This window comes from Geotrypetes seraphini, chromosome 10 (assembly GCF_902459505.1).
Source record: "Geotrypetes seraphini chromosome 10, aGeoSer1.1, whole genome shotgun sequence".
In the NCBI taxonomy this organism is placed as follows: Eukaryota; Metazoa; Chordata; class Amphibia; order Gymnophiona; family Dermophiidae; genus Geotrypetes; species Geotrypetes seraphini.
Window position 1 is genome coordinate 6,946,548 of NC_047093.1, and position 17,196 is coordinate 6,963,743.

General features: G+C 51.7%; 1 protein-coding gene across 3 annotated transcripts in view; it reads left to right on the forward strand.

The window, feature by feature from the left end:
• BAIAP2 (BAR/IMD domain containing adaptor protein 2) overlaps positions 1–17,196 on the forward strand; it is a 174,729-nt gene that overhangs the window by 129,201 nt on the left and 28,332 nt on the right. The window lies entirely within an intron of this gene.

Consider the following 17,196-nt stretch of genomic DNA (forward strand, 5'->3'; position numbering starts at 1 on the left):
AAAAAAAAAAAAATACTTTGATTTTTCCCTTTCTTTCGTTTTTGCCCCGGCGGGGCCTGTTGCCATTATACAGGCCTCGGACTTCGATTTTGCGGAGGCTATCTTCCCCTTCATGCCCCCGCAGGTCGGTTTTAAGAAGTGCCAGCGGTGTGCACGCCCGATCTCCATAACTGACCCACACAATTGGTGTTTGCAGTGTCTGGGTCCGGAGCATCGGGCGGACTCCTGCACCCGCTGTGCCACTCTGCAAAAACGAACTCTTAAAAACCGAAGAATCCAACAAACCCTTCTCTTCGGCACCGAGTCGGCGATGGACTCCTCATCTTCAACGGCGGTACCTCCAAAATCGGCACCGTCATCCTCGACGCCGACCGACCCCGCATCGGCGTCGCAGGCGCCAGGTAAGCCGGCTAAGAAGCCTTCCTCTTCCCTCGAGCGCCCTCCAGCTACGGTGGCGACACCGTCCCTACCGGCATCGCACCGGTCCCGCAAACGCTCCGCCCCGATCTCGGTGAGTGCCTCGTCATCGGCCTCCTCATCGCCGGGGCGTGGAGCGGCATCAAAGGAACCGAAGAAAAAGAAAGCGGTTCCGATGCCACCCCTGGATGACCGTATCTCGGCCATCCTACAAGCTCAGCTCAAGGAGCAGTTGAAGAAACAACTTGAACAACTGTTACCCTCTATCTTGGCACCGCTCCTTCCGGTACCAGACCGGCCCGAGCCCCGCACCGAGCCCCCGGTGTCCACTCCTACGGTACCGGTGGACACCTCTATGCCGATCCTTTCGGCCCAGCAACTTCATGACGATCCGGTGGTTCATTCCCAGGCCACATTGGATCCTTCTCGGCACCAGGCGGCACGGCATGCTTCTCGGGACCGAGATCGACGCCGATCGTCCTCCCCTGGTGCCGTTTCCGTCCGCTCTGGTAAGTCTTTGTCCAAGACTCGCCACACCGCGCCCTCCACCCCGGTGTCTCGACATGCACCAGAGATCAGGGACCCTGATTTATGGGAGGAGACTCCTCTCGGTACCGAGGAGGATCCCTCCTCATCTGATGAGGAACCATCGGCACCCGATGCCACATATAAACCAGAACAGTCCTCATTTTCTAAGTTTCTAAGGGAAATGTCTGCAGCCCTGTCCCTTCCCTTAGAATCTGACTCAAAGAAGTCTCAAGCCTTCCTGGAGGCTTTAGATTTCGAACAGCCTCCTAAAGAGTTTCTCAAGCTCCCCGTTCATGACATCCTACGGGAGACCTTTTACAAAAACTTAGAGAACCCCCTTACGGTACCGGGGGCTCCACGTAAGCTGGACAACCTTTATCGAGTCATCCCTATTCCGGGGTTCGACAAATCTCAATTGCCCCATGAGTCCCTTCTGGTGGAATCCACTTTAAAGAAGACTCAGGGCTCCAGTGTCTATGCCTCTACCCCTCCTGGCAGAGAAGGTAAGACCATGGACAAGTTTGGCAAGAGGCTTTACCAGAATGCCATGCTTGCCAACAGGGCAAACAACTATTCCTTCCATTTTTCTTTCTACCTAAAACACTTGGTCCAACAACTGTCTGCCCTCCAGAAGTATCTTCCTGAGCGCAAGGTCCCGCTGTTCCAACAACACATCTCTGGCCTTCTCCAAATGCGCAAATATATGGTCCGCTCTATTTACGACTCCTTCGAGCTCACCTCTCGGGCCTCTGCCATGGCCGTAGCCATGCGTCGCCTAGCCTGGCTCAGAGTTTCCGACCTGGACATCAACCACCAGGATCGTTTGGCCAACGCCCCCTGTCTCGGGGATGAACTCTTTGGAGAGTCACTGGATTCCACCACCCAGAAACTCTCGGCCCATGAAACCAGGTGGGACACTCTGATCAAGCCGAAGAAGAAGGCTCCGCCTGCCCGACTCTATCGGCCTCAATCATCTTACCAGCGGAGGTTCTCAGCCAGGCCACTCAATCCGCCTCCCCAACAATCTCGGCGACCTCGCCAACAGCAGCACCACGCCCAGGCTCGATCTCAGGCCACTCAATCCTCTAAGCCACCTCAGCCTGCTAAGCAGTCTCAGCCCTTTTGACTCTTCTCTCCAGGGCATAGCCAGTCATCCACCCTCGCTGCCTCTTCCACAGCCTATCGGGGGTCGTCTCACCATTTTCTCCAGCCGTTGGGAAGTCATCACGTCGGACCAGTGGGTCCTCAACATCATCCGCCACGGCTACTCTCTCAACTTCCAGACTCGTCCACCGGACAACCTTCCCGTAGAGTCTGCTTCACACTCATCTCAAACCCCCCTCCTACTGAGGGAGGTTCAATCCCTCCTCCTTCTCAATGCCATCGAAGAAGTACCTCCAGATCAAAGGGGTCAGGGATTCTACTCCCGCTACTTCCTGGTTCCCAAAAAGACGGGAGACCTCCGTCCCATTCTCGATCTCAGGGACCTCAACAAGTGTCTGGTCAAGGAAAAGTTCAGAATGCTCTCCCTTGCCACGCTTTACCCTCTTCTTTCTCAACACGACTGGCTATGTTCCCTGGACCTCAAAGAGGCCTACACTCACATCTCCATCAATCAGAATTCTCGCCGCTACCTGCGGTTCCAGGTGCTACACCACCACTATCAGTACAAAGTGCTACCGTTTGGCCTCGCTTCCTCCCCCAGAGTCTTCACCAAGTGCCTTATAGTGGTGGCGGCCTTCCTCAGGTCTCACAACCTCCAGGTGTTCCCCTACTTGGACGATTGGTTGGTGAAAGCACCTACGTCTCAACTTGTGCTACAGGCTACTCATCACACCATCTCTCTCCTCCACCTCCTGGGGTTCGAGATCAACTACCCCAAGTCGCATCTGCTTCCCACCCAGCGACTTCAATTCATTGGAGCAGTTCTGGACACCACGCTGATGAGGGCCTTTCTTCCCTCCGATCGCCACCGGACCCTGCTCCATCTCTGCCGTCAGGTACTCATGCATCCCTCCATTCCTGCCCGACAGATGATGGTCCTCCTGGGTCACATGGCCTCGACGGTGCACGTCCTTCCTCTGGCACGTCTCCACCTTCGTACACCTCAGTGGACTCTCGCCAACCAATGGTCACAGACGACAGATCTTCTTTCTCATCCCATCTCTGTGACATCATCTCTTCAGCAATCTCTCCAATGGTGGTTGAACTCCTCAAATCTTTCCAGGGGTCTACTTTTTCATCTACCCCCTCACTCTATGATCATCACCACGGATGCGTCCCCCTATGCGTGGGGAGCTCACCTAGGAGATCTACGCACCCAGGGACTTTGGACCCCACAGGAGCGTCGTCATCACATAAATTTCCTGGAACTCAGAGCCATGTTCTACGCCCTCAAGGCTTTCCAACATCTTCTCTGCCCTCAAGTCCTCCTCCTGTGCACAGACAATCAAGTCGCCATGTACTACATAAACAAGCAAGGCGGCACCGGATCTCGCCCCCTTTGTTTGGAGGCTCTGCGCATCTGGACCTGGGCCACGGACCGCAATCTCTTTCTCAGGGCGGTCTATATCCAGGGCGAACAGAACTCTCTGGCCGACACCCTCAGCCGCATCCTTCAACCTCACGAGTGGACGTTGGACCCTCCGACTCTGCTCTCCATCTTTGCTCGATGGGGTACTCCGCAGGTGGACCTCTTTGCAGCACCTCACAACCATCAGCTGCCCCAATTCTGTTCCAGACTCTTCTCTCCTCACCGTCTGGCTCCGGATGCATTCCTGCTCGACTGGAGGGATCGGTTCCTGTATGCCTTCCCTCCACTTCCTCTGATGTTGCGGACCTTGTCCAAACTCCGCAAGGACAACGCCACCATGATTCTTATCGCACCTCGGTGGCCTCGCCAACACTGGTTCTCACTCCTGCTCCAACTCAGCTCCAGGGAACCCATTCTCCTTCCTGTGTTTCCTACTCTACTTACGCAGCAACATCAGTCTCTACTGCATCCCAATCTGTCTTCGCTCCACCTGACAGCTTGGTTTCTCTCGGGCTGACCTCTCCAGAGAACCTATCTCAGCCGGTCCGCCTCATCTTGGATGCCTCCAGGAAGCCGGCCACCCTTCAATGTTACCATCAGAAATGGACCAGATTCTCCTCGTGGTGTCTCCGGCATCATCAGGAACCCACCTCCTTAGCGGTGGAAACTGTATTGGAATATTTGCTCTCGCTGTCCAATGCTGGCCTCAAAACTACCTCCATCAGAGTCCACCTCAGTGCCATCACTGCGTTTCATGAGCCTATTCTCGGAAAACCCCTCACGGCTCATCCTCTGGTTTCCAGATTTATGAGAGGCCTCTTCAATATCAAACCACCTCTCAAGCCTCCTCCTGTCGTCTGGGACCTGAATGTGGTACTCTCAGCTCTCATGAAACCTCCATTCGAGCCTCTTGCCACAACTTCACTTAGACTCCTTACCTGGAAGGTGCTTTTCCTGATTGCCATCACCTCTGCCAGGAGGGTTAGCGAACTGCATGCACTGGTTGCCGACCCACCGTTCACTGTTTTTCACCATGACAAGGTTGTTCTGCGTACCCACCCTAAATTCCTCCCCAAGGTGGTCTCGGCTTTTCACCTCAACCAGTCCATTGTGTTGCCCGTCTTCTTCCCTAAGCCTCACTCGCATCCTGGGGAACAGGCGTTGCACACGCTGGATTGTAAGCGTGCCCTTGCTTACTACCTTGATCGTACCAGAGCTCACCGAACATCACCTCAGCTATTTTTATCTTTCGATCCCAACCGTTTGGGTCGTCCTGTCTCCAAACGGACACTTTCAAATTGGCTTGCTGCCTGTATTGCATTCTGCTATGCTCGGGCCGGTCTCTCACTGGAAGGAACTGTCACGGCCCACAGAATCCGAGCTATGGCTGCTTCTGTAGCTTTCCTCCGTTCCACGCCCATCGAGGAAATCTGCAAGGCGGCCACTTGGTCCTCAGTTCACACGTTCACTACTCACTACTGTCTGGATGCGTTCTCCAGACGGGATGGACACTTCGGCCAATCTGTGTTACAAAATTTATTTTCCTAATGGCCAACCATCCCACCTCCCTCTTTGTTAGCTTGGAGGTCACCCATGTGTTAAGAATATGCTGCCTGCTTGTCCTGGGATAAAGCACAGTTACTTACCGTAACAGGTGTTATCCAGGGACAGCAGGCAGATATTCTTACGTCCCACCCACCTCCCCGGGTTGGCTTCTTAGCTGGCTTATACTAACTGGGGACCACGCACTCCTCCGTCGGGCGGGAAGGCACTCGCGCACGCGCGGTGCGGCCAACTAGAAACTTCTAGTTAAAAAGGTCCGTACCGAGGGCTCCGTCGGTGACGTCACCCATGTGTTAAGAATATCTGCCTGCTGTCCCTGGATAACACCTGTTACGGTAAGTAACTGTGCTTTCTTGTCTTCATGTGCCATCTGGGTGCTGTGATGCAGCTGGTAGCTGTGTGTATTATCCTAGGACAAGCAGGCAGCATATTCTTGACTGATGGGTGACGGCACCGACGGAGCCCTGGTATGGACAATTTTAGAGTGATTGCACTCTAAGAACTTAGAAAGTTCTAGTTAGGCCGCACCGCGCGTGCGCGAGTGCCTTCCCGCCCGACGAAGGCGCGCGGTCCCCAGTTTCTTCGTTTCCGCGGAGCTAAGAAAACGTGTGTTTCCAACGGCTGTTGGAAATTTTTTTCATTGTTACTCGCCTTCCCGCTCAAGCGTTCTTTTTCTTCGAGAATTGTTCTCTTTCTTATTTTATTTCGTTTGTGTTCAAAAAACAAAAACAAAAAAAAATCACTTTTTTTTTTTTTTAAAACATCTGTTTATTAACAATGAAGCAACACATACAGTCAGGTGGCAACAGCGCCAGCGCATAAAAGCAGATATCAGATGACATATAGAGAGAACAGGCTTAGGCAAAACAAGCCAGAAGTATCAGGAGTTCTAAAGGAATTACAGGAGAAATCCCCACCTGAAGTCTGTGCAAACTCCATCTATTTTTACTTGCACCCACAAACAACAACAAAGGAGACATTCCCCAAACCCAACTCAAAAATCCATGCACACCAAGCACACTCAGAGCAACAACAATCACACCCCCATACACACTCACCCCTCCCCCCCCCCAAACAGGCAAGCAACCCCCCTCCCTCCCACTCCTAGAGAGAAGAGCTGTCAGGTAGAAAGAAAAGGAAAAGGGCCTATAGAATAGAAGTAAAAGTAGCAGTGAAAGCAGGAGGTCACCCTATTGAGCAGAGGACTCCCGAAAACCCCCAATAGGGAACCGCTCCCCGAGACTAGAAACCCAGGGCTGTCGATCATGGGAGCACTGGCTTCGGAGCGGAGACCGAGCGCAACAAGCTCTCCCACAGAGCCACATAATATCGTTTATCATAGTTAGAAGATCCCACATACCATTGGCGCTCAAAGGTGGCCATGTCCCGTAATTTAGCATGCCACAGCGCAATGATAGGGGGGGTTTCAGAAATCCAGCTAGAAAGAATTGATTTCTTAACCACTAGAAGGACATTATAGATGAAGCGCCGCTGGGGGGCCGACAAGCCCTGTGCCAGAAGCGGCTCCTGCATCCCCAGTAGTAAGACCCCATAGTCCCACTCCACCAACCTTTGAAGGATAGCCTCCAGCATGGGCAGCACCTCCCTCCAGAGGGTAATTTTAGAGCAATCCAGAAAAGAGTGGAGGTACGTACCCGGCTGACTTTTGCATTTAACACAAGTGGCATCGTTCCAGAGTCCCAAGCTGGCTCCCCGCTGTCGAGTTAAGTAATAGCGGTGCAGGAGTTTAAATTGAGTGTCCTGGTACTCAACAGATTTAGTGAAAGTATAAAGGGTGGTAAAACACTCCTGAAACTGATGCTCATCAATAGATACACCCAGATCACCCTGCCAGGCCTCTCTCACTCTGGAAATCCCATCCGTGGGACTCGAGAGCTTCAATATTTTATACCAGTGTAAAAGCTTATTCGAAGAAGCCGGGGTGGCGTGAAATTGAGTGTCGAGCCTCCCAGACGCCCATGCTCCCGGGCTATGGGTACGTTCCCTCTCCCAGTAATGGCGGACCTGAAAATAAGAAAACAAAAAATGATTGGGGAGGTCCCAGGTCCGCTGGACCTGGGAGAAAGATGGGAAAGTTTGAGGGTCCAACTCAAGCAACTGCTCCATGCCCGTGCAACCCCGAGACATCCAGCCCCGAAACACAGAGTTCCCCCAGCCCGGCTGAAAGTTGGAGTTACCCAAAAAGCGGAGGAATGGAGACATCGTGGGGCTAAGCCCCTGTCGGCGCCTCCACCAACGCCAGGCCTGCCGTAATGGCCACATAGATTGCAGCTGAACTCTATACCGGTGAGAGGGGTCGGATTGGGAATGGAGCAAATTCATAAACTGAAAAGGATGAGTCCAGCCCTCTACCCATCCCAGCGGAGAGTATCGTTCACAACCCAAGTGCCCTTCATGTATCCAACGCATGAGCGCAGCCACATTGTAGAGACGAATATCAGGGACATTCAGCCCTCCATCAGACTTATCTAACATCAGTTTCGCCATACTAATTCGCGGAGCCTTGGAGCGCCAAATAAACTTGGAGATAATCGACTTAAATTTGAGTTCTTCTCTACGACGCAACCAAATTGGCATGGTCTGCAACGGGAATAACAGTTTCGGCAGCATGACCATTTTGACTAATGCTATCCTGCCCATCAGGCCCAACGGCAAGTCCTTCCAACGCTGACAAAGCTTGCCTATCTCCTCCAATGGCCGCAGAACATTCTCCGCATAGAGAACGGAAGACTGTGTGCTTAAGAAAATACCCAGGTACCGCATAGGCGCTGCCTTGGGCGGAATAGCCAAGAGCGCATGCCATGGCTCCGGTGGGCCCCCAGACAGCAGTAAAAGTTCCGACTTAGATCAGTTAACCTGAAGTCCAGAAAGCAACCCAAAAGCCTTCACCACTGCAAGAGCCCTATCCAGATGAAGGGGAGCCTGATCCAAATACAAAAGGATATCGAACAAGCTGATTTTACATTCGTGGCCCCCCACTCTCACCCCCCGGATATGGTCACACCCTCTGATTTTGGTGGCTAAGGGCTCCATGGCCAGCAAGAATAATAAAGGGGACAGTGGGCAGCCCTGCCGAGTGCCCCGCTGAAGGCCAAAACGAGCTGTCAAACACCCATTAATTAATAGGCGAGCCTGCGGCTCAACATACAGTGCCTTCACCCAGGCCAGAAATGAGTCCCGAAATCCATACTGTTCCAAAGTCCAAAAGAGATATTCCCAGGAAATGCTGTCAAACGCCTTTTCCATGTCCAATCCCGCAATAGCTGATTGTCCCCCCCTCCCCGCATGAGTCTGAATGGCTCCCAACACTTTCATCAAATTCATGGAAGCGTAACGGCCTGGAACAAAACCCACCTGGTCGTGGTGAATAAGGTCGGGCAAAACTGCGTTCAGCCTGCGCGCTAGGGTGGCTGCCAGCAGCTTAATATCCTGATCTAATAGAGAGATGGGCCGATACGAACTCACCAATGCATGGTCCTTGCCCGGTTTCGGCAATAAGACCACATGAGCAAGGTTATCAGGAAACGCGGCATCGCCCGTGGACACTCCATTATACAGGGCGCACAAGGGCGGAGCCACCAAATCCTGGAGAATCCTATAATATTCTGGACTTAAACCGTCAGGGCCCGGTGCTTTCGCCAAGGTAAGGGAGTGGATACTCCGCAAAAGTTCCTCTTTCGTAAGCGGAGCATTTAAGGCCTGTAGCTGCGATGGCTCAAGACCCGGGAGGCGAAGATCAGAGAAAAAAGAGAGTAAAGCCTCTCGATCCAAGGGACGTGCTTCGTACAGCTTCGAGTAAAAAGAAACAAATTGCTCCTCTATTTGCTGAGCTGTGGTGTACTCGGTACCCCGGGCATCCTTAATGGATGTAATAACTTGCTTCTTTTTAGGTGGTCGCACCAAATTAGCTAAAAGTTTCCCAGCTTTGCTCCCCCAGCGATACAGTTGGTATCTGTGATAGTACAAAGAAGTCCGCATACGATCATTAAGCAGCCCCTCTATCTGTTCCCTCAGCGACCGAAGTTCTCGTTTGTCAGAGTCGGACATCGACTGAATATGGCGCTGCCTAAGGGTACGCAGTTCACTCGTTAGTTGCAGTATCTTCCCGTCCCGCTCTTTCCTCTTATGGGCCGTGTATGCTATAATATGCCCTCATCACCGCTTTAGAGGCATACCAGTACGTACTTGGGCTCACATCATTGGTCTGATTAGTCAGTTGATAATCTACCCAGCGCGCTCTAAGGTATTCCCGAAACGCCTTATCCATATACAATTGAGGAGACATTTTCCAGGACCTACCCCTAACCGTAGAGGAAAAAGAAAGGGTCACCACCACTGGAGCATGATCCGAGACAGTGCATTCCAAGATATCCGCTCGTAAAGCCGCAGTAAACAACCGGCGATCTAGAAGAAGGTAATCCAGTCAGGCATACGTGGTGTGAGCATGAGAAAAGAAAGTAAAGTCCCTGTCATTGGGATGTAAGTTGCGCCAAATATCCACAATGTCTAAGTGGCCCAGCAGGAAGTTAATCCCCCTTGCAGCGTGATCACGAGGCGTCACTCTGGGTGGTTTACAATCGAAACTGGGGTCAGCAGTGATATTAAAGTCTCCACCCAAGATAAGGTTATACTCGGTATATTCTGACAATTTAGAGAGGAGTGTAGAGAAGAAGCTGTGGGTGTACACATTCGGAGCATAGATATTGCAGAGCATCAGCCTCTTTCCCCAAAGCTCCCCCAAGACCAGAACAAATCTCCCCTCGCGATCTTGAACCAGCTTGTGAAACTGAAAGGGTAAGTGTTTGTGAAGAAGGATCGCGACTCCCCGCTGCCGACCCCCAAAGGAAGAGGAGTACACCTCCCCCACCCAGCTTCTACGTAATTTGGAATGTTCCAACTGAGATATATGAGTCTCCTGGAGAAAGGCTATGTTGGCACCCGATCTACGCAAGGAAGCCAGTACTCTCGATCTTTTTATAGGTGACCGAAGGCCATCGATGTTAAGGGTGACCACCTTCAAATCAGCCATTATCAAAAGGCCAACACACTTGGAAATAAACAATAGTAGATGACATCCACCCCATCAGGACCTCCCAGCTAAGTCCCTGGGTAGAAAGGAGATAATTGCCACTCCCCCATCTAGGATCAGGCACACCATACCTGCAGCTCCCCCTTCTGTAGTCAAGCACTCCCCACAAACTCTCCCCCGCCAACATCCACACCCCCCATGCAGACACAGCCATACAATCCCAGACATTCCCCTGCAACCCCCACCACCCCACCCTACGAAGTTCCATAGCGGTAGCCCCCTCCCCCCAAGCCCCGCAACCCAAAATGCACACTACCCACCCCGCTTGCAAGGGAGTCCCCCCAAACCCCCTAGATAAGATCCCAACAGAAAACAGTAAAAGGCCTAAAATCCCAACAACTTTACCAGTCAGAGACAATGAGCGAGACCAAGAGAACAGATGAAAACACTGTCGGATTCATAGGCCAGAACTTCACTCAAATAACATCTAAAGAACAGCAAGAATACCAAGTGAGTCAGTGAAAAGTGATAATCAACAATCCAAGTCAGGCAGAAAAGTCTGTCGGTCATGCCCAGGATAACCAAAGGTCCAGTGCCACTCCACAAGGCCTGGGCTAGTGAAGGCTATACATGGTAGGAAGACCGCAGCATGTGGGCACCGCTGTTCCCCAGGAAGGAATCCAGCACGCGAGGCGCAGAATCCAATGGCCAGTATCCCAAAGTGAGGCCAAAGAAGGACCAGCCGGTCAGCAAATGTGATCTGGACCCCAAGAAGCCAGCGGACTTAAGAGATTATCCACAAATCGGCGAGCTTCATTCACATCCTGCAGGGTGAAGGATTTACCATCCTTCCAGACACGCAGCTTTGCTGGAAAGGTAAGGGCAAACTGGATGCCTTTGGAATGGAGTATGGTGCAGAAAGGAGACATGAGCTTGCGTTGCGCTGCCACTCGAATAGAGTAATCATTGAAGAGGAGCAGCTTTGCTCCCTGATAGTCCAGGGGTCCTTTCTTTCGGTACGCCCGCAGAAGGGCTTCCTTCTCCCGCTAGCTGTTGTAGCGGGCGATCGCGGTGCGAGGTCTCCTATTCTCCATTTGCTGCGGGGATCCAATTCGATGTGCTCTTTCACAGGCAAAAAGCAAGCCAGATTCTTTCAGCTGCAACTGGTCTGGGAGCCATGTAGAGAAAATATGATAAAGCTCCGCATCCTTAACAGTCTCCGGGAGTCCTACCAGCCGAAGGTTATTCCGGCGGCTCCGGTTCTCCTGCTCATCAAGCTGCTCTTTCAAGTGCTCTGTTTCCTTTTGTAGCACGAGCACTCTAGCATCTAGGCCGCTGCACGTGTCTTCTTGCACGGCTACTCTCTGTTCTACCTCAGTAATTCTGCGGGCATGAGAATCAAATTTCTCATGCATTTCTTCCATGCCCGATTGCAGTTTATTTAATCGGTCCGCCAGCGCTGCTGAGACGGAGCGAGTGATCTCTTGCACCCACTCCCCTGCGGGGACCGTAAAAGTCGCGGTCTCGTCCGCCATTTTGGCTGGGGTCAGAGCGGGCCGATCCTTCACTGCTCGCGCCGATTTTACAGGCATACCCGACCCCCCCGATGATCGTCGGATCCGCTACCTCCTCCACACGGCTCTGCTCTGCTTCTCCACGCCGCTCCGAGTCGTCGGCAACAGTAAGTAGCCAGATTTAAAGGCCGATTTTTAGGGGATTCGGAGGGAGCTCCACTTGTGCGCGACCTCTCAGGCAGGCTGCATCACGTGACCCTCTAAATCACTTTTTTTCAATTTTTTTCGGTCGGCCCCGGCGGGGCCTGTTGGCACCATCGAAGCCTCGGGCTTCGATTTTGCTACGGCCGTTTTTCCCTTCATGCCCCCTTCACCGAGTTTTAAAAAGTGTCAGCGGTGTGCGCGCCCTATATCATTATCCGACCCGCACAAGTGGTGCCTGCAGTGTCTGGGTCCGGACCATAGGGCAGAAACGTGCACCCGCTGTAGTTCTCTTCAAAAGAGAACTTAAAAAAATCGTCAAATACAGCAGCGGATCCTTTTCGGTACCGCTATGGAAGTTCCACCGGTATCGACTCCTGCAACTTCCTCCAAGTCGACACCGGTAGTGTCGGCACCGCAAGATCCATCGCCGGTGTCGCACCCTGTAGGTAAGCTGGCTAAGAAGCCTTCCCCTACTGTTCTCGGGCCGCCAGTCGAGCATGCAGTGAGCCAAGTCCAGCAGACTGCGCGCCGGCCCCGTAAGCGCTCCGCTCCCATTGAAGTTACTGCCTCTTCATCGGCATCGACTTCGCCCGAGCATCGAGCTGCACCGCAGGTACCGAGCAAGAAAAAAGCGGTACCGGCGCCATCGGGACCGACTCTGGATGAGCGTATTGCCTCCATCCTACAGGTCCAACTTAAGGAGCAACTGCAACAATTGCTCTCGGCTCTACTAACTCCGAACCTTCCAGTGTCGGTACCTACTGAGCCTTCGGTGCCGATTGTCGACCAGCCTCTTTTATCGGCATCGACGTTATTGACACCGCAAAAATCTATATCTATGCCTGTTCTGTCGGCAGAGCCGAAGTCTCTTCGGCGTACTGCTTACTCTGCTTCTGATCCGGTACCGTTCTCTGACACCCGTACCGCTGTACAGTCACCAGGTACGGTGTCGACACGTTCAGGGAAATCGGTACGCAAGACCAAGCATACCGAATCCTCCACTCCCCTTTCTCAGGGCCATCTTCAATCGGTACGGGACACTGACTTGTGGGATGACTCTGACGATCCCCTCGGTACCGAGGAAGATTATTCGTCTGATGAGGATGATCCATCGGTGCAGGATCCTGCTAGTAAGCCAGAGCACTCCTTCACCAAGTTCCTAAAGGAGATGTCAGACACCCTTTCAATTCTTCTAGAGTCTGACTCTAAAAAAATCCAAGGCATTTCTCGATGCTTTGGATTTTGACCAACCTCCCAAAGAGTTTTTGAAGTTACCCCTCCATGACATCTTGAGGGAAACTTTTTACAAGAATTTGGAAACTCCTCTAACAATTCCAGGAGCCCCTAGGAAACTGGAATCACTTTATAAAGTGATTCCTATTCCAGGGTTTGACAAACACCAACTTCCCCATGAGTCTCTGCTGGTGGAGTCGACCCTGAAGAAATCTACGGGAGCTAGTGTATATGCCTCTGTCCCTCCTGGCAGAGAGGGCAAGGCCATGGATAAATTTGGGAAACGTCTTTACCAAAATGTGATGTTGGCCAATCGTTCAGGTAATTACACGTTTCACTTCTCTTTTTACCTGAAACATCTCATCCAACAGGTGGCCTCTTTTCAAAAGTATATTCCGGACCGAAAACTTCCTGCATTTCAACAATGCACCTCCAGCCTTTTGCAACTCAGGAAGTTTATGGTCCGTTCAATTTATGATACTTTTGAACTGACTTCACGGGCCACTGCTATGTCTGTAGCGATGAGACGGTTGGCATGGCTCCGAGTCTCAGACCTGGATGTGAACCACCAGGACCGGCTTGCCAATGCGCCCTGCCTAGGGGATGAGCTGTTTGGGGAGTCCATGGATACCACCACGCAAAAGCTTTCTGCCCATGAAACACGGTGGGACACCTTGTTGAAAAATAAGAAGAAGCCTCCTCCTCCTCGTCCATTTAGACAACAACCATCGTATCAGAGGAGGTTTTCTGCTCGGCCGGTTCAGCCTCATCCTCCTCAACCTCGGAGGCAACGCCAACAGCACCAACAGGCTCGTCAGCAACAGCCGCCTACCGTAAAGCCTGCCCCTCAAACTAAGCCGACGCAGCCCTTTTGACTCCCTTCTCCAGGGCATTGCCAGTCTTCCTCCCTCCTGTCCTCTTCCACAGCCCATAGGAGGTCGACTTCACGTTTTTCACTCTCGATGGGAAGTAATCACCACCGACCAGTGGGTGCTCTCGATCATAGCCCACGGCTACTCCCTAAACTTCCAGACTCCTCCGCTGTTAGGCCTACCAAAAGAGCCTGCTTCCAACAAGTCTCAGTCCCTCCTTCTCGCTCAAGAGGTTCAATTTCTCCTTCTCAACGCCATCGAAGAAGTTCCTCAAGATCAGCGAGGCCAGGGATTTTACTCCCGGTACTTTCTAGTACCCAAAAAGACCGGAGACCTCAGACCAATATTAGATCTCAGAGATCTCAACAAATGTTTGGTCAAGGAGAAGTTCAAAATGCTATCTCTTGCCACCCTATACCCTCTTCTCTCTCAGGGCGACTGGCTATGCTCCCTCGATCTCAAGGAGGCGTACACACACATTCCTATCCATCTGACGTCCAGGCAATATCTACGCTTTCTCATCAACCAACATCATTATCAGTACAAGGTGTTACCCTTCGGCCTGGCCTCCTCTCCCAGGGTGTTCACCAAATGTCTGATTGTGGTTGCGGCCTATCTCCGCTCTCACAACTTTCAAGTCTTCCCTTATCTGGACGACTGGCTGATCAAGGCTCATTCTCCTCAGGCAGTTCAGCTTGCCACCAATCAGACCATTCACTTCCTTCGACTGTTGGGGTTCGAAATCAATCTACCCAAGTCGCACCTCATTCCAACTCAGCGACTTCAATTCATTGGAGCCATTCTGGACACTATTCGGATGAGGGCGTTTCTTCCACCAAACCGCCTTCACACCATCCTTTATCTCTGTCAGCAGGTGTTTCAGCAAACTTCCATCTCTGCAAATCACATGATGGTGCTCTTGGGACACATGGCCTCCACAGTACATGTCACACCCTTCGCATGTCTCCACCTGCGTACTCCTCAATGGACCTTAGCGACCCAGTGGTCCCAAGCGACGGATCCTTGTTCACAACACATATCTGTGACCTCGTCTCTTCGACAGTCGCTTCTTTGGTGGTTGACATCCTCAAATCTATCCAGAGGTCTGCTGTTCCATCTACCTCCTCATCAACTAGTCATCACCACGTATTCCTCCCCCTATGCCTGGGGAGCTCACTTGAACGAGTTCCAAACTCAGGGGTTTAGGACTACCCAGGAAAAGAAACACCACATCAATTTCCTGGAACTCCGAGCGATGTTTTATGCCCTCAAGGCATTTCAACATCTTCTCTTCCCTCAAGTACTACTCATTTGCACAGACAATCAAGTTGCAATGTACTACATCAACAAACAGGGAGGGACGGGCTCCCGCCTGTTGTGTCAGGAAGCCCAAAGGATTTGGTCTTGGGCGACAGCTCGCCACTTATTCCTGAAGGCTGTCTACATTCAAGGGGAACTGAATTCCTTAGCAGACAATCTCAGCAGAATTCTTCAACCTCACGAATGGTCTCTCGATCCCATGACTCTTCAGTCCATTTTCACTCAATGGGGCACTCCTCAAGTGGACCTTTTTGCAGCTCCCCACAACCATCAACTGCCCCTGTTTTGCTCCAGACTCTACTCTCCTCACCGTCTGGCGCCCGATGCATTTCTCCTGGATTGGACCAGTCTCTTCCTATATGCATTTCCCCCTCTACCACTCCTGCTGCGGACATTGTTCAAGCTCAAGAGGGAACGGGCCACCATGATTCTCATCGCTCCACGGTGGCCCAGGCAACATTGGTTCTCCCTTCTACTTCAACTCAGTTCTAAGGAAACCATACCTCTTCCACTGTTTCCTTCTCTGCTTACTCAGCATCAACAGTCCCTTCTGCATCTGACAGCTTGGTTTCTCTCGGGCTGACTTCGGCTCATTCACTCCTTTCTCAGCCTGTCCGTTCTATCATTGATGCTTCCAGGAAACCGGCCACTCTTCAGTGTTATCAACAGAAGTGGTCTCGGTTTTCTTCCTGGTGCCTCTTACATCACCATAATCCCATGTCTCTAGCAGTGGGACTGGTGTTGGACTATCTTCTTTCCTTGTCTGACTCTGGCCTTAAATCTACTTCTATCAGAGTTCACCTTAGTGCAATTGCTGCTTTTCATGAGCCGGTACATGGAAAACCCCTATTTTCCGCTTATCCTTTGGTTTCTAGGTTCATGAGGGGCCTTTTCAATGTGAAACCACCTCTTAGGCTCCCTCCTGTAGTCTGGGATCTCAATGTGGTTCTTTCTGCTTTAATGAAGCCTCCTTTCGAACCTTTGGCCACAGCGCATTTCAAATTTCTTACTTGGAAAGTGGTCTTCCTTATAGCTCTCACTTCTGCCAGGAGGGTCAGTGAGCTGCATGCACTAGTGGCCGATCCACCTTTCACTGTTTTTCACCATGATAAGGTGGCCCTCCGTACACATCCAAAATTTCTCCCTAAGGTTGTGTCTGACTTTCATCTTAACCAATCCATTGTCCTACCTGTATTTTTTCCAAAGCCTCATTCTAATCCAGGTGAACAGGCTTTACATACCTTGGATTGTAAACGTGCTCTGGCTTACTATCTTGAACGCACCAAACCTCACAGATCATCTCCTCAACTGTTTTTGTCCTTTGATCCTAACAAGTTGGGTCATCCTGTATCTAAACGCACCCTGTCCAATTGGCTTGCTGCTTGCATTTCATTCTGTTATGCTCAGTTGGGCCTGACACTGGAAGGTTCTGTCACGGGCCACAAGATTAGAGCTATGGCAGCGTCTGTAGCTTTCCTCCGTTCCACTTCCATTGAGGAAATCTGCAAGGCTGCTACTTGGTCCTCAGTTCATATTGTCTGGATGCATTCTCCAGAAGGGATGGACACTTCGGCCAATCTGTTTTACAAAATTTGTTTTCCTAATGGCCAACCTTCCCTCCATCCCTCTTTTTATTAGCTTGGAGGTCACCCATCAGTCAAGAATATGCTGCCTGCTTGTCCTGGGATAACGCACAGTTACTTACCGTAACAGGTGTTATCCAGGGACAGCAGGCAGATATTCTTGCGTCCCTCCCACCTCCCCGGGTTGGCTTCTTAGCTGGCTTATCCTAACTGGGGACCGCGCGCCTTCGTCGGGTGGGAAGGCACTCGCGCACGCGCGGTGTGGCCTAACTAGAACTTTCTAAGTTCTTAGAGTGCAATCACTCTAAAATTGTCCATACCGGGGCTCCGTCGGTGCCGTCACCCATCAGTCAAGAATATCTGCCTGCTGTCCCTGGAT